The sequence below is a fragment of the Leuciscus leuciscus genome, assembly GCF_965113295.1.
Source record: "Leuciscus leuciscus genome assembly, chromosome: 1".
Classification (NCBI taxonomy): domain Eukaryota; kingdom Metazoa; phylum Chordata; class Actinopteri; order Cypriniformes; family Leuciscidae; genus Leuciscus; species Leuciscus leuciscus.
In genome coordinates this window covers 23,278,545-23,295,468 of record NC_138725.1, presented here as the reverse complement: position 1 = coordinate 23,295,468, position 16,924 = coordinate 23,278,545, and the positions used below count along the sequence as shown (strand labels likewise).

At 39.3% G+C, this 16,924-nt stretch overlaps 1 protein-coding gene across 1 annotated transcript in view; it reads right to left on the bottom strand.

Moving 5' to 3' along the window:
• Nucleotides 1-16,924, bottom strand: part of LOC309498939 (uncharacterized protein) — a 259,849-nt gene that overhangs the window by 213,827 nt on the left and 29,098 nt on the right. The gene's annotated exons all lie outside the window — the stretch shown is intronic.

Below are 16,924 nucleotides of genomic sequence, written 5' to 3'. Positions count from 1 at the left end.
CCGCTTGCTGGAATATAGTTGAAATTTCCCCCTTCGTCAATATGAAACGCTGAGAGAAGCCTGCTTGATATTATCCCAGGTTAGAAAAACAGTCCGTGGTGAAAAGGACAGAGCAAACTAACAACTTCGAATTAAACTTTTGCGGTATCCGATTATAGGTAAACATCAACCGTCTGTTGACATTTCGCCATCAATACGCCTGTGTTCCTGTGGGCGGAGGTTAGTCTAAACACGGTTCTGGTGATGTCATTAATGCAGGAAGTAGAGGGGTGTAGTCCAATCGAGCCGTTTTATGTAGTCAACTTCTGTTAAATAAAATATCTCGCTTGGCATTGAACTTTGAGCTTTATAATTTTACAGATATTATTTATACTCTAACAACAACATTACACACTAACTAAAGTTTGAAACATGGGATCACGAAGAACGGGACCTTTAACCCTCTGAGGTCGAGAAACGCGCCCACGCGTTTTGCTGGATTTTTTTCACATAGCAGCAACATAAACTTAAAAAAATCCGTAATTTATGGTCATATAAATAAAATAAATAGGGGAGCGCGGGGCACAACCTAACGCGGGGCTAGTTGTAACACGCTTGTTTTAAATACTTCCGCACATGCTTGGATGACGAAACTTTGTGTATTTACTAGTTGCCATATCAACACTATATAGAAAAAAAAATTCCGCCAAAATTATTTATTTTTTTGGAAGATATCCATAGACATTTATTAAACCATAGCAAAAGTACATTTCTTACTTAAGTTAATTTTTCATCTCTATTTTTTGTGTTTATTTAAAATAAGACAAATCTGATATTATTTTAATCTCCAAGATGTTATTTAACAGTTGAGATAGTTCTTTAATGCTTCGCTAACTAGCAGAAGACACTAGAAGGGGTGGTAGTGGCGCAGTGGATAAGACACATGCCTCTGGTGTGAGAGACCCGGGTTCGAATCCACTGTGAGACACCAATGTGTCCCTGAGCAAGACACTTAACCCCTAGTTGCTCCAGAGGCGTGCGACCTCTGACATATATAGCAATTGTAAGTCGCTTTGTATAAAAGCGTCAGCTAAATGAATAAATGTAAAATGTAAATGTAGAAGGGTTTAAACCCCAGTTGTGCAGGCAGGGCATGTTGTAACACTGCGTTACAATGTGCCCCTATTAGAAATATGCTATTATATTCTATACTTTTATTAATTTTATTGGGAAAACGTGAGAAAAAGGTGAATAAAGACTGAGAGTCAATGTTCAGAAATGACTAATTATTTATTTGTTTTGAACTATGTTGTATAGCTGTGTTTTCATGTGTTCGTAGTCAAAACTCAAAAATTTGTTTATATTTAATTATTAAAAATTGCCATTATTTTATATGAAAAAGTTTTTGAATTGTATTTTATTTAGAAAATATTTTAGTTTGTTTTGTATATATTTTTTATTAGATCAGATAACATTTTAAGCTGTCATATGTTATGTTACAATGTGCCCCACACATGTTACAATGTACCCCACCTATGGGGCATGTTGTCACATTTCACTTCCATTCTTTCGGGGTATGTCAAGAAAAAAGTATATACTGTATTAATAAAACAAAACCACATAATTGTACTAGACATGTGGGAAATTAATGTGGGAAAAAATAAATACTCTGAACCATAAGTAGATTTACACAAACTGAGAAAGTCAAAAAGCGTTAGGTTGTGCCCCGCTCTCCCCTACATGATTATAAACTATAGAGGGTCTTCTTTTTTTTGTGTACACTCACATTAACATCAAAACCTTGTTTTTATTTTTAAATAAATAAAATAAACAGGGTGCGCTTTCAGCTCACTCTGTCTCCACAAAAATCTTTCTGGAACAAGTCTGGAAAACTCAGCGAATACTTATCACACAACCATGAAACATGCGTCTAAAGAAAGCTTTAAATTTCTACTTTTAAATAAAACAGTTCACATTCAAAACAAATATTCTCCTGCAAAATGTAATCTGTATGAAACTAAAGAGAAGTACAGTTTCTCCCGTCTCATCTAATTATCTGTAATTAGTTCACGCCCTCTCGCAGAGCGCGCTATTCATAAGATAATGTGAGGTGATCTATGCAAAATAAGGTAAACGCCCCCTGAAATGAGTTCACACCCACTCGCAGAGCGCGCTATTCATAAGATAATGTGCTGAGGTGATCTATGCAAAATAAGGTAAAAAGCCCCCTGAAATGCTTTAAAACCAGCTAGTTTCATTCACTCACGTTCCTGCGCCGTTGGAAGATGACGCGATACACCAGTGAGGAAGCCCTTCAGCTCGTCCTGGATAGTGATGAAGAGTTCACTTTTTCCTCAGAAGAAGAAGAGGACTCTGACAATGAACGTTTGTATTTTGAGGAGCGACTTGATCCAGGCGTGGATATTTCGGATGAGTAAGTCTTTTTAAATTTACTTGCATTAGTTGACAAGCTATTTTGTATAAACGTAGGCTACATATTTACTGGTTGGACCATTTCCATACTTGTCATTCAGAGTAATTATATTTAAATGGTCTAGGCTATGCTTTATAAAGTAGGAGAGAGGCTTCATGCAGTCTGTTTTCTTTCGTTTTTAATAGTTTTGTTTAAAATAACACATTTCGAGCTTTCTATATATTTCTCTGGTATTTTAGGCAAAGCTTATGAGTTTGGGTTCATTTATGAGGCCTCCAGTTCCTGCTATTTTTAATTCTTATGTTTTAAATACAGGCATTTGGTTGATGAAACAACTATTAAAATTAAGATAGGCTACAATTAATAGCCTACAAAACGAAATTCACTTTAAAGAAAGGCTTTATACAAAAAATAAACTTAATGAAATGGTCAAAATCTTCTCTGCCCACTCCATTTGTCTCGCGATTGCGCATGATCTGACTCATGCTTTTCACTTTTCATATAATCAACATAAATGAAATAAAAAAAAAAAATGATTTTATTTAAACCTAAATATGAACTAAATTGTTTTATTTAATTTTAATGACTAGGCTACAACACGTAGGCCAATTAGCCTACAGTACAGAGAAATTAGTTGACAAGCTATTTTAAATAAACGTAGGCTACAGATTTTACTGGTTGGACCATTTCCATACTTTCCATTCAGAGTAATTTATATTTAAATGAAGAGTGCTTGCAAATATCTATTGCAAATGTGTGTATGTGCTGAAATGTGTAAATATGCCCAGCTGATGAATTGCAAATGTGTTAATGTTTGCGTTGTGCTATCTCCGTAATGGCCCATTACACACAATAAATGCCTACAGCACGTGTCTACAATTATTTGCATCAGTTATTCATATAGACTAATGGTAATATACTTTGAAATATTTATGTTATAATAGTTTTCAACTTTTTTTAAAACAGGAATGCTGCATTCATCTGCAACTCGGAGGGCGCGCAGCAACACAGTCGAACGTCAGAAAGAGTAAGTACATATTTACCAATGTTTGTGCAATTTTGTTTATATACTTATTACAATATGAGCCTGTATGAATTTATTTATTTTTAGAGGTTGGTTGATAATGTTACATTTTTTTCTTTGTGTTATCTTATCAGTATGCTAATGCCCAACAGTTGTGCATGTGCTGGAATAGTACTCTAAAATATATGATAATAATAGTTTTCAACTTTTTTTGAAAGGAATGATGTAGGTTGCTCACTCTCACCTCTCACTGCAACTCGCACTAAGAGGGCACGCAGCAACACAGACAGAAATCAGAAGGAGTAAGTACATATTTACCCACTATTTTACAGATGTTAGACCAATTTTGTTTATATACTTAGTGATGCTATATGTACATGTGCCTGCCTGTGTGGATTGCCAGACACAATTGTAAAACACAATTACCAGACACAATTGCAAAAATTGTGGTGTTATGTATGCACAATATTACAATTAGTGATTGGTAATGTTAGTATAAAAGAGCTTATTTTTGTTGTTTTACCAAAATGCTGACTGTCCATCAGTTATGCATGTGCTGGCATAGTACTTTGTTCAACCTTTATTAATATTAATATTATTATTTTTATAGGAATGTGGTAGCATCACTCTCACCCTCACCTGCAACTCGCTCATAGAGGAATTACAATAAAACAGTGAAAAACAAAACCTTTGAATCTCCTCTACTTTGTTCAGGCTGCCTCTCTTGATGGCCAATTAGTCATTGGGGGAGTGTCTGTCACACCCCTGGTCTGAATCTCATTAATATTGATGAGCGATTACCCCTCCCACGCATAAACCTCTTCTGACAAAAAAAACTGTTTTACAATGTTTAAATCAATGTATTGTTTTAAGAGAACGATCAGGCAGGATGAATTTCACATCATTTTGAAGCCAGAACTAGAAAGACAACATACATTAGTCAAGAGGCTTGTGGGCACATATTTAGAATGTGTTTTGTGGCCTTATTTCAGCAACTTTCTTTTTTTTTTTTTTTTATAACCACGCATAAACATTATTCTCTTAAAAATACAAAGATTTACAAGCATGTTGATCAGATATTATGCTAGCCCTGTTTGTGTTATATAGAGTGAATTTACACTTTTGCCATTAACATGTTTATAAATAACTGAAAAAAAAACAAATGTCAGAGCATGTCAGATCACCTCCAGGGCCCAGAAAACAGCTCAGACCTCAGAGGGTTAATTATTATTATTACACAGCGGCAGCCTGCCCTATTTGCAGCCATTAAAATAGGTCAGTTTTGTTAGTTATGTTTCTTTTAATTTCTTTATCATGTTAATTTAGACAAATGTTTTGGAGCATTTTTTTTTTTAAATGACGACCAAGCAGCCGAACCGACAGCGAGTATAGCCTACAACATGTTTGATCAATTTAGCCTCTCAAATCAACGCTAATAGGCTACTTTACTTGGCTACAATCCATAGATAGGCTATAAAACACTTCAAGCATAATCACACAGACAGTTAATTTAACAAATGATTATTTATTAAACCACAGTGAGTAAAACAACTTTTTTTGAAATACTGAGGCAGGCTCAGGCTGCTCGAACCAGCGCTCGCAAACGAAAGGAGCAATAGCCTATCTAAACCAATTAAATTAAATAAACTTGCAGGTTATCTTACCTCAAAAATGCACGACAGAACATGGCCATTCTTTTTTCCAGTAGTTTCCAACAGTTAAACGAAAATAAAAGTCCAATCAAACGAAAAGCATCCGTAGTTTCCAACAGTTAAACGAAAATAAAGTCCAATGAAACGAAAAGTTAGAGCAGTCTTTTACAGAGCATCGTGGAGAAAAAGAATAGCATCCACAGTGTAGCCTAAGGTTTTAACCCAGTCCTCCTCTCTTCTATCACTCTTCCCGCTGCGTTTTAAGTTGGCCATCTGCGATTTTTTCTCTTAATATTCTCCATTATTTGCACATGAGGTGAATCGTGGGTCGCGCTGATGGGAAACCTTCTGTGTGTGTGTGTGTGTGTGTGCGTGCGTGCGTGTGTGTGTGTGTGTGTGTGTGTGTGTGTGTGTGTGTGTGTGTGTGCGTGCGTGCATGAGACTGTCATGTCAGTCATATGTCACTGTGTAATTATAAGATTATGAAAGTTATGAGGTTATGAAATGTCTTTCTATGTTTGTTTTTCTATCGTCGTCGTCAGCTTCTCATATTTTTTAAGAGACACATTTTTCTGGTTGTGAAAATGTGTAAATGAAAGCAAATGATTGTTATTCAACCACAATGTTGTTAATATGGCCCCCTATGAACTGTAAATAAAATCAAATTATCTGATTATTAAAATACCTAAAAATAAATAAATACATGCTTGTAAAAAGTTTTTTTTTTTTCACCTTCTAGTGGTCATTATACATAAAAAGATGCACCAGATTAATGCATTTATCTTTAAAATGTACAAAATTTTCTTACGGGGGGGCATGCCCCCGGACCCCCCTAGAGGTACCGAGCTATCGGATTTTGCCACCTCTGCCTCATTTTCAGCCAGGAAAAACCCTGCAGACATGATGTTTGAATGGGCAGTTAGTAACAATAGCACAACACACTCAGGGTACGTTCACACGAAAACAATATGCTTAAAACGGAGACGTTTTTCCTGTGAGTTTTCCGCGTACAGACGACACCGTTGTCAAAACGATCCCCATTCACACAGATCCGCGAAAACAACTAAAAACGCTGTATTCTGCTGCAAGGCCACTAGATGGCGATGAAACACTGTAGACTGAACACGTAATACGCATGTGCATGACCTCATCGTCTTCACAGATTCACGTTTTTGTTGTTTTACACGGAGACCGTTTTCAAAATCTTGCACTTTGAAACCCGGTTTCAAAACTTCGCGTTTTCAGGCCCCAAAACACAATTGTCGTGTAAATGAAAGGCCAAAATGCATAAAAAGTTTTACGTTTTTGTCGTGTGAACAGCCCCTCAGACAAAGAACAGGTGAGCACACACTCAGACTGACGAGGACTCATCAACGACTAAACGAGAGGGGTGTGGTAATTGGAAACTAGGAGGCGGGACAAGAGGAACACATGACCAACACAAATAGAGACAGAGTCATGTGCTCAAACACAACACAGTCAGAGACACATTAAACTAAGACAAGACTGACAGAACTGTCTGCTGAGAACCCTGAAACTTTATAATCTGAGTAAGAGTGTCATATTTCAGGGTCAGTCCTTATGAACATTAATAACTCATGGATCAACCTGCAATACTTACCACAGAGTCACCAGTCCCTCTTCTGTTGCCTGAAACATAATGTCACGAGAAAGTTTATGATCAAACACACACACAGTCTCTAATGCAGATGACAATCAGTTTTAAAAAGAGTCTAGAAGATTCTAGTGCTGTAGAATAGAAACATTATTTTTGTTAACTCATTGATTTCTGAAATATGAAATATGAAAAACTCACCTGCTCTTTTTTTACGAATCACCCAGAGAATAAGAGCCAGAAGGAGAAGAGCGAATGAAGCGGCAACAACAATCACAGTCACAGTCACAATCACTGAGAGAGACAGTATAGACATCATTAGCAGGACTATATTACTGTGTTTAACCAAATACATAAAAATGGCATATTTAATAGCATAATTATTTACCATGTAAATTGATGCTTGTGATGATGATTTTATAGAAATGTATATGTATTGAAAGCCATCTGTACACTAACAGACTGTACCTCATATGTTCACTAAATGAATGTGACATGATTGTTTAGGATTGTCTGGATGAGAATGATGTGTCTGACATTTAATGACAGTTACTTTTTACATTACGGTATTAGTTTTCATGTTTATGGGTTGTTGCTGATGTACAAGAGAATGGAATTAGAAAGTGATGTAGATTACAAATGAAACATGGCTTGAGTCAAAATCTGTGATCGGCAGTTCGAACAACGAGTCGTTGATGATGAGGATGATGTTCACACACACCTGGATTCGGAGGGTTTGGTGTGGTATCTGGAGTTGTTTCTGTAGTTGATGTTACAACTGTTTTAAACAAAATGGAAATAGAAATATGTCATATTTTAATGCATGAACACAATATCAAGGCATTTATTTTACAAACTGCTGTAGTCCAGAGCTACAGTATCAGTGCTGAAAGCTGCTCACACTAACATGGGATGAGTTATGCTCAAAATATCAGAGATCGTAGTTTCCCCGCCTCCTCAGACTCGATGCTTACGCCGGTTGCCAGTTTGAGGACACGCAACAGAACGAGCGCAATTGACAATGAAAGCCGAGGAGACTTATACACTGTAAGTTGATTTATCCGTGTTTTAATAAGCTCTCGTTCATAGAGATGTTTAGATGGATATCAAGGCTGTTTAGGTTGTGTAGAATCTGCAATCTCTGACCCAGTTTGTTTGATGGCTGCGATACGCTGTGTTTTCCTGCTATCTGGCATCCCGGGGTGTGGGAATACTATTGGCTGAACTGGCAGTGGGCGGAGTCACACAGACCAAAAACAAAACCAGACTGACAACATGGAAAGTGTAATCCAGAGAGGATTCAGAAACTGATTCTAGAAAACTCCATGAGTCGGTCAAATGAAGATGATGAACATACACACCTGGATTCAGAGAGTTTGCTGTGGTATCTGGAGTAAGTGCTGGTGCTGTAGTTGATGTTGCAACTATTAAAAACAAAATGGAAATAAAAATATGTCATATTTTAATGCATTCAATGTCAAGGTATTCATTTTACAAACTGCTATATGGGTAATAAATCCTCACGCAATACAGCGCCAGGCGAGACGCAAGTGTGTTTTGCTAGTAGCTGTAGACACAGTTTTCATTTTCACGTCCTGAGACACGTTGTTTAAATAGCAAATGTATGTGTGCACACTCTGCTTATTACACACACTCTACACACTCTGCTCATTACACACACTCTGCCCATTACACACACTCTGCTTATTACACACACTCTGCTCATTACACACACTCTGCTCATTACACACACTCTGCTTATTACACACACTCTGCTCATTACACACACTCTGCTTATTACACACACTGCTTATTACACACACTCTGCTCATTACACACACACTGCTCATTACACACAATCTGCTCATTACACACACTCTGCTTATTACACACACTCTGCATATTACACACACTCTGCTCATTACACACACTCTGCTCATTACACACACTCTGCTCATTACACACACTCTGCTCATTACACACACTCTGCTCATTACACACACACTGCTCATTACACACACACTGCTCATTACACACAATCTGCTCATGTAACAACATGTTACAACATGGACTTATTGGCTACTTTTTTTATTACTGCTTGACACAAATTTCACGATTTCAATTCAAATCTTGTGATTTGATTCCGATCTTGATTCAATATTGATTCATTTGGATAAATATCAGGTAGCCTAACACGTAACAGTAGATGTATGTTAATTTTTCTCAAGAAAAAAAAAAAGAAAAATCAAAAAATGAAGTGTCTTCCACTTACACATTTTTCCGGTGTATTCAGCAAAAATGCCAAAGGTCAAAAAAAAAAAAAAAAATGTCCAGAGAAGCTAGAGCCAGGAAGTGGCCGGTTGTTTTTGGAGGAAAACTTCAGTCAGCTGCCATCTACACATGATCAACTAAAGAATGGACATCTGCTGTTACATTATCATGTTGGCGATAAGTCTCCAGCTCAAACTGTGAAAGCTATCGAAGAAATGCTCCACTGTACACTCAATCCCCATCACATAAGACATTTGGCAAAGAGAGTGCAGAAATATGAGCACCACCTCACTCGTCAGTCAGACATGGACAGCTACACAAAGGTAAGCATGACCCCATATACAGTTTTTTCTTAAATAACTGTAGCAGTATATGTAACTGTTAATTGCCTGAAGTCTCTAATAATATTAATCATATAAATTGAGTACTATATTAATGGAATATGACAGTGTCACAGGTCGGGGTGGGCCGAGCCAGACTGCACCCACCCCTGGAAACCGGGTACCACCTGGAGGAACGTGTCAAGGACCAGACAGACAAGGGAATAAAGGAATAACAGGTTTCTTTATTAAGTTAAGAGCAGTAATTTAAAAGATCCTGATTAAAATCTTCTTCTTGTCACCAGAGGGAATTCGATGGCCCCCTGGACCGTAGAGGGGAGAACGATCGTGGCGGCCCTGCAACTCGTTGGAGAGGGATCAGAGGGAAACTCACACCGTCTAGGTAGGTCACTGGGTAAGTACTCTTTACAGGACTCAAGAGGAAGTCGTGGTTATACGGACCCCATTCGGACTGGAACCAGGTAAGTACTCATGGGCGGGAATGGAACAAGTCCCGGATACTGCCCCAGAGGTAAGTACCCAGGGAGCGGTTGCCTCAGCCTCGGACGAAGCACAGGGACACAGGTGGCGAGCGGACCGGGCCAGAAGAGGAAACAGGTAAGTATATCCCGGTAGGTGTCCTTTATGCCAGACCAAGTAGAACGGGGGCCTTTAGCCGGGACGTGAGGGAACCTTGGACAACAGGAAGACACTTCGATCGAGGCATGTGCCGCAGCTATTTCCTTTCCTTCTCAACAGGGGCAGCGGCTTGCAACGTAGGCATGGAAGGCCTTCTTCATGGAGGAAGGCTTCTCTCTTTCTGAACAGGGCGGAGGCCTTCGACGGGGCATGTGGGGACCACCAGGCGGACGAACACTTTGAGCGAGACGCTCCCCTTCGGCTGTGTACTGCAACAATACAACAGGGTTCAACGGTATACAAGCACTCGACAGTGATACCTTCTCCCTTTCTGAACAGGGCGGAGGCCTTCAATGGGGCATATGGAGACCACCAGGCGGGGAGGACACTTTGAGCGAGACACTCCACTTCGGCTGTGCGCTGTAACCAGGTAGCAGGGTTTAACTATTCAACAGCATATGAAACATTCAGTTAAAATACCTTCTCTCTTTCTGAACAAGGCGGAGGCCTTCAATGGGGCGTGTGGGGACCACCAGACGGAAGAACACTTTGAGCGAGACGCTCCCCTTCGACTGTGTACTGCAACAATACAACAGGGTTCAACGGTATACAAGCACTCGACAGTGATACCTTCTCTCTTTCTGAACAGGGCAGAGGCCTTCAATAGGGCATGTGGAGACCACCAGGCGGGGAGGACGCTTTGAGCGAGACACTCCACTTCGGCTGTGCGCTGCAACCAGGTAGCAGGGTTTAACTATTCAACAGCATATGAAACATTCAGTTGAAATACCTTCTCTCTTTCTGAACAGGGCGGAAGCTTTCGATGGGGCGTGTGAAGACCACCAAGCGGGGAGGATGCTTTAAGCGAGACACTTCACTTCAGCTGTACACTGTAACAATGCAACAGGATTTAACCATTCAACAGTAGATGAAACATTCAGCTGCAATACCTCCTCTCGTTCTGAACAGGGCAGCGGCTTTCGATAGGAGCGTGTGGAGACCACCAGGCAGAGAGGATGCTTTAAGCGAGACACTCCACTTCAGCCGTACACTGTAACAATGTAGCAGGGTTTAACAGTTCAACAGCATATAAAACATTCAACATTAACAGAGCCGGGCTGTCTCAAAATGGTAAGTTGGGCACTCGATATATCAAAACCTTCCTTGGAGACAGCGGGTGAAAGACTGTAAGGAGAGAGTGCACAGCAGACTACTATTACTTCTCCACACGATGAACTTCACTCCATAACACAAACCATGTGAATCGTCACTTCAGGCACTGCATTCCACTCGCACACCGTGCATTCGGGCCAGCACTCACCCACCGGTCTTTCTCCCACCAGATCAACTCTCATCTCTCGCAAGGGCTCAACTTCTCTCCAGAGACAGCAGAAGACGGGTGCAGCGATCGTCACATTCAGCGAGGAGCGGACAAAAGTTGGAGACAGATCAACAATTCACTCGGTGTACTAATTCACTCGTGCCACACACTTTCCAAACTCTCAACACCACTTCAGTGTTAGTGCATATAAACAATGAATCCAATACTCATCACTTTGCGTCTTTCCCACTGCTGACGATGTTCCTTGGGTTTTCGCTGACAACTACTTCACTCTCTTCTCTCTACTTCTCAACTTCGATCTTCGCCCGCTTCACAGCCCAGCCTCAATAAAAGAACAACCCGTCGACAAAAACACAGTATCTCACGGGAGGAGAACCACACGACAGTCTGCTTCCTCTCTATTTTTGAAGCCCCATCTCAATACGTGTCCCTCTCACAACACTCTCTGTAATTACTCCACACAATGCTGTCAATCGGGCAATTGGCCTTGCTGCCATGGCAACAGATTCGCAGTGCAATAGAGACGGGTGTCCACTGGAGGTCTCCACGACAACACTGCATCACAAGGACTTTAGTCTTTTCTCTAATTTTTGTCACACCGTGACAACAGTGTTATCATCAATGCATTATAATAAAAATAAAATAATTGCCTCCATTTGATTTTTTTACAGATATGCCTTGAAGATTTTGTAAAATTCACAGCAGTCCCTGACATGCCTGATGTTCAAGCTGATGTAGTGATGTCTGAGGATCCCAGTCCTACTACTTCTTCCACTGAGTTCTCTTATCAAGCAAGAAGCCTTCCTTCCATCACTGATGTTGTTCCCAACCCAGCCTTAGGACCCTTTGATCTGAACAATGGTCAGCCTTCCCATGGTGTTGATATGCATGATGACCCAAGTCTGCCTTCCACTGGAGATGTTGGACCCACTGATTCAGATTACACATTACACACACCAGATGTTCAATCAACATCAAGTGAAAGTCCAACAACACCGATGAGAACAACGAAGTCCAAGGTACCAGGCACCCCTTACACACCACTATCTATACGTTCCTTACAGCGAAAGGGTTTGTTGACACCAAGGAAACTTAAGATGCAACAGACATTAGCTTTTGTTGCAAGACAAAGAGCTGAGATGAAGCAAAATCACTTGAACAAAGTGAAAAAATTAAGAGCTAAATTGAAGGCACCAGCACTACAGGTTGTACAAGTAAAACATCTAAGACAACTTCTGAAACGGAAAGATGCATCATTAGCAAAAAAAGACTTAAAAATTGCTGAAATTCATTCCAGATACTCCAAACTAGCCATAGTGAAGGAACTTTGTGATGTTAAAGGAAAACTAACAAAATTACAAAAAATGCACAAACGTTTAAAACACCGCAATAAAACCCGAAGGAGGACAATTCGGGCACAAGGACTAAATGACGGACAAGATGCTACCATTGCTGATTTGCAGGGCAAGCTCAGAGAAAAAAATTATGCTATCTGCCAGCTGCAATGTGACAATATGTGGCTACAGGATACAGTTAATGATCGGCAGCGTGACTCGAAATTAAAAAAGGAGGAGAAGCAGTATCCCACAGAAATGAGGATGCTTGTTTATGAAGCAATAGTAAATAATCTTCCTACAAAAAACATCCCCACTTTGATTTCTCAGTTTGCAAAGCGCACTGGTGTTGATATCGGAGATGTCCCACATAGGAGCACAGTGGAAATGATGTGCCGTGAACTTGGCACCATTTCAGATTTTCAAGTGGCTGAGCATATGCTAGAGAACAAGGATATGACATTAGGTTTTGATGCAACAACTCAGGAGGGTGTACACGTCAATTCAATACATGTAACTTCATCTGACAAGTGCCACATTATTGCAGTTGATCCTTTGGCTGGGGGAACTGCAGAGGACTATGAAGTGCACATTAATCAGTCTGTAGACAATTTAGTTGAGGTACATTGTGCTTTTCACAAAGCTGAGAAAATAAAGGACAACACAGTAGACTTTCCAAAGATAAGGTCAGAAATAATTGCGTCTGTTTCAAATTCTATGACCGACAGGGCAGCTGTTAACCATGCCACCATTGAACGATTAGAGAATTCCTGGGGCAAAAAAATTAATGAATTAAATTGCCACCTACATCCACTAGAAACTATTGCTACTGAATGTCGCAAAGCATTGAAGCAGAAGGAACCATCTAACATTGTGAAGAAGGTGTTGGGTTCAGATTGCATGGCCAATGATTTAGTGCTGGGCTTGAATAAATTCAGGTACAAAGATGCAGCTGGGGACCCAAAAGGATTTGTGCTTGCATTGTCTAATGCCAAACTGCCTCGAGGTTTGCTGCCAAGATAACGAGGAAACAGGCTCCATGTTATGTTCTTGATCTGTGAACGGCTTCATGAACACAGAGAATTCTTTGTCAAGTTTCTTAACAGACAAACCTTTTCATGCAACAGGCTCAGAGGTGCCCTCCAACATGATTTTCAAAGTCCTGTTGCAATGGTGGAAATTCAGGTGCTTGGTCTTTTGGGGAAAGTGCTGACTGGGCCTTGGATGGCGAGATTTTACAAGGGCACAGCCTCTGAAATCAGACACTTTGAAGGTTTAGTCATGGTAAAGGAGGTTCTAGACAGGTTAAAAGTATTTTCACAAGATCCTCAACAAATTCTCTCTGTGACACATGATATGTTTGGTGCTGAGCTGTCCAGAAGTCCAGATCTTGAGGCTCTTCTGGTGGAACCTGTGGACAGAGATCTCTTTCTGTCAATGATGGAAGGATGTATAAATGCAGTCCAAAATGTCATCACAAGGCAATACCAGAGGTACTTTAACATGGATGTAAATGATCAGCTGAAAAAGGAGACAGAAAGTGCTCGTTTACATAACATTGATGCAGAGCAAGTGATGGGCATGTTTTCTGCTCTGAAGGACAAGGCCCCAAATGCCACCTTGTGCTTCATCTCCTGTAAGATTCGTGCTCAGAAAAATAACGTATTGGATTACCTGGATGGATTGACATCTGAAAAAAGAGAAAAACTGATTAAAGTTGCCATAACAAATGCAAAGAAACAGAGGCAACGGAGAAGAAAGAACTGTGCTGAAATTCAAGAGGAAGTATTGAAGAGACTTGCAGCAAAACAGCAGCAAAGACTGGAAAGTGAAAGGAAGAAGCTGGAGGCAAAACTGAAGAAGCCAAACTTGGATATGAGCATTGAGTTCACATCTGGTTTGACAAGGACTCAAAAAGTGAAACCATGTATTATGGACAAATTGATAAATATCTGAAGAAACAAGGAGGCACATATGTTATTGGCTATTGGCTTGAAGGACAAAACTATGAGGATGATGCCACTGATTATGAAATTTCAAAATACCAACTTGCATCCGATTTGATTCTGAAAGATTTGACCCTATCTTAATGTGGGTGAAATGAAATGAAATGTAATGTAAAAGTTGATCAGTATTGCAGCAATTAGTTTGTTTTGTTTCACACCAAAACCTCTAAAATAGTCATTACACAAGGTGATACAAGTACACTGTTGTATTTCCAAGTAGTTTTTAAATCTTTGTAACTTTGTTTTTATAAGTGCTGTCTGAATAAAGAGTGTTATTTGGTGTAATTAGTGGTTGGTTTTTTTTATATATATTATGGTGTATCTGACTTTTCAGAAGTAGAATATGTAGAGGATATGGCAAACAGCTTATCTTAAAAGATTCAGGTCAATATCTCAAAAATTAAAAAAGCTATAGCAAAAAAACATTATAATTTGTATGATTCGGTCACACCTTTTGTTTAATTTTAATGGAAAACAATTGCAAGGGACAAAATAAAGTGACGACTTTCGAGCTTCAAATGGCCAGTATTTTGTTATTCTTGAACCCATAAACATGGTCTTGGTGTCATTTTAAAGGATTTTTCAAGCTCTTTCTATCTGAACAACTAGTTTTAGCATTTAACCTTGTTGAAAATTTTACTCACATACCTACTGTTATCCAGGCATCAAAATGTGCAACAAACACTTACAACACATTTCATAAGCTGGAGTGTGTAATCTTGTGTACACACACACACACAAACACACACACACACACACACACACACACACACACACACACACACACACACCTTAATACTCTAATATGTCATTTGTTCACAGTGTCCACCACACAATAAATCATTATACCATTTCGACTAGACACATTCAAAATGCAAAAAGATTTGTTTTTCCAAACTGTTTGGAGCAATTTGTTATATTTTTGTCATTTTTGTATATTTGTAATTTTGAAACATAACATTAAAGAGTATATTTGATGTGATGTTGAATTGCTCTGTCATTTATCAGATTTACCAATTGTTATCATTTCAATTTGTGCTGGTTAATTATGAACAATGGGTAAAATTGGGGGGCGGGGACGGGCGGGGGCGGGGCTCCATTATGGCTCCTCCCCTAACCGCATGTGATCTCACTCCTTATCAAGCTTTTGATAAAACTTGAGAACCCTACACACACACACACACACACACACACACACACACACACACACACACACACACACACACACACACACACACACACACACACACACACACACACACACACACACACACACACACACACACACACACACACACACAACTTTAAACTCACACACACAACTTTAAACTCACACACGAGCAGATCCATTTCCTCGCTAGAGAAGCGTTCAGTGTTTACGCTTGCAAATTCTGTCATGTTATAGCGAATCCACAACTGGCTTTTAAAGGGAGATGAGACTCTGATTGGTTTATTTCACGTTACGCCCAAAACACACCCATTACTCATTAAGAGAATAGAGACAAAACACACCCATTACTCATTAAGAGAATAGAGACAAAACACACCCATTACTAATTAAGAGAATAGAGACAAAACACACCCATTACTCATTAAGAGAATAGAGACAAAACACACCCATTACTCATTAGGAGAATAGAGAGAAAACACACCCATTACTCATTAGGAGAATAGAGAGAAAACACACCCATTACTCATTAGGAGAATAGAGACAAAACACATCCATTAGTCATTAAGAGAATAGAGACAAAACACACCCATTACTCATTAGGAGAATAGAGACAAAACACATCCATTAGTCATTAAAAGAATAGAGACAAAACACACCCATTACTCATTAGGAGAATAGAGACAAAACACACCCATTACTCATTAAGAGAATAGAGACAAAACACACCCATTACTCATTAAGAGAATAGAGAGAAAACACACCCATTACTCATTAAGAGAATAGAGAGAAAACACACCCATTACTCATTAGGAGAATAGAGAGAAAACACACCCATTACTCATTAGGAGAATAGAGACAAAACACACCCATTACTCATTAGGAGAATAGAGACAAAACACATCCATTAGTCATTAAGAGAATAGAGACAAAACACACCCATTACTCATTAGGAGAATAGAGACAAAACACATCCATTAGTCATTAAAAGAATAGAGACAAAACACACCCATTACTCATTAGGAGAATAGAGACAAAACACACCCATTACTCATTAGGAGAATAAGGACAACACTTTTAGATCATGCGCTGGACACACAGATCATTTATCCTGTCGTTAAACTAGCAAAAGTGGATTCT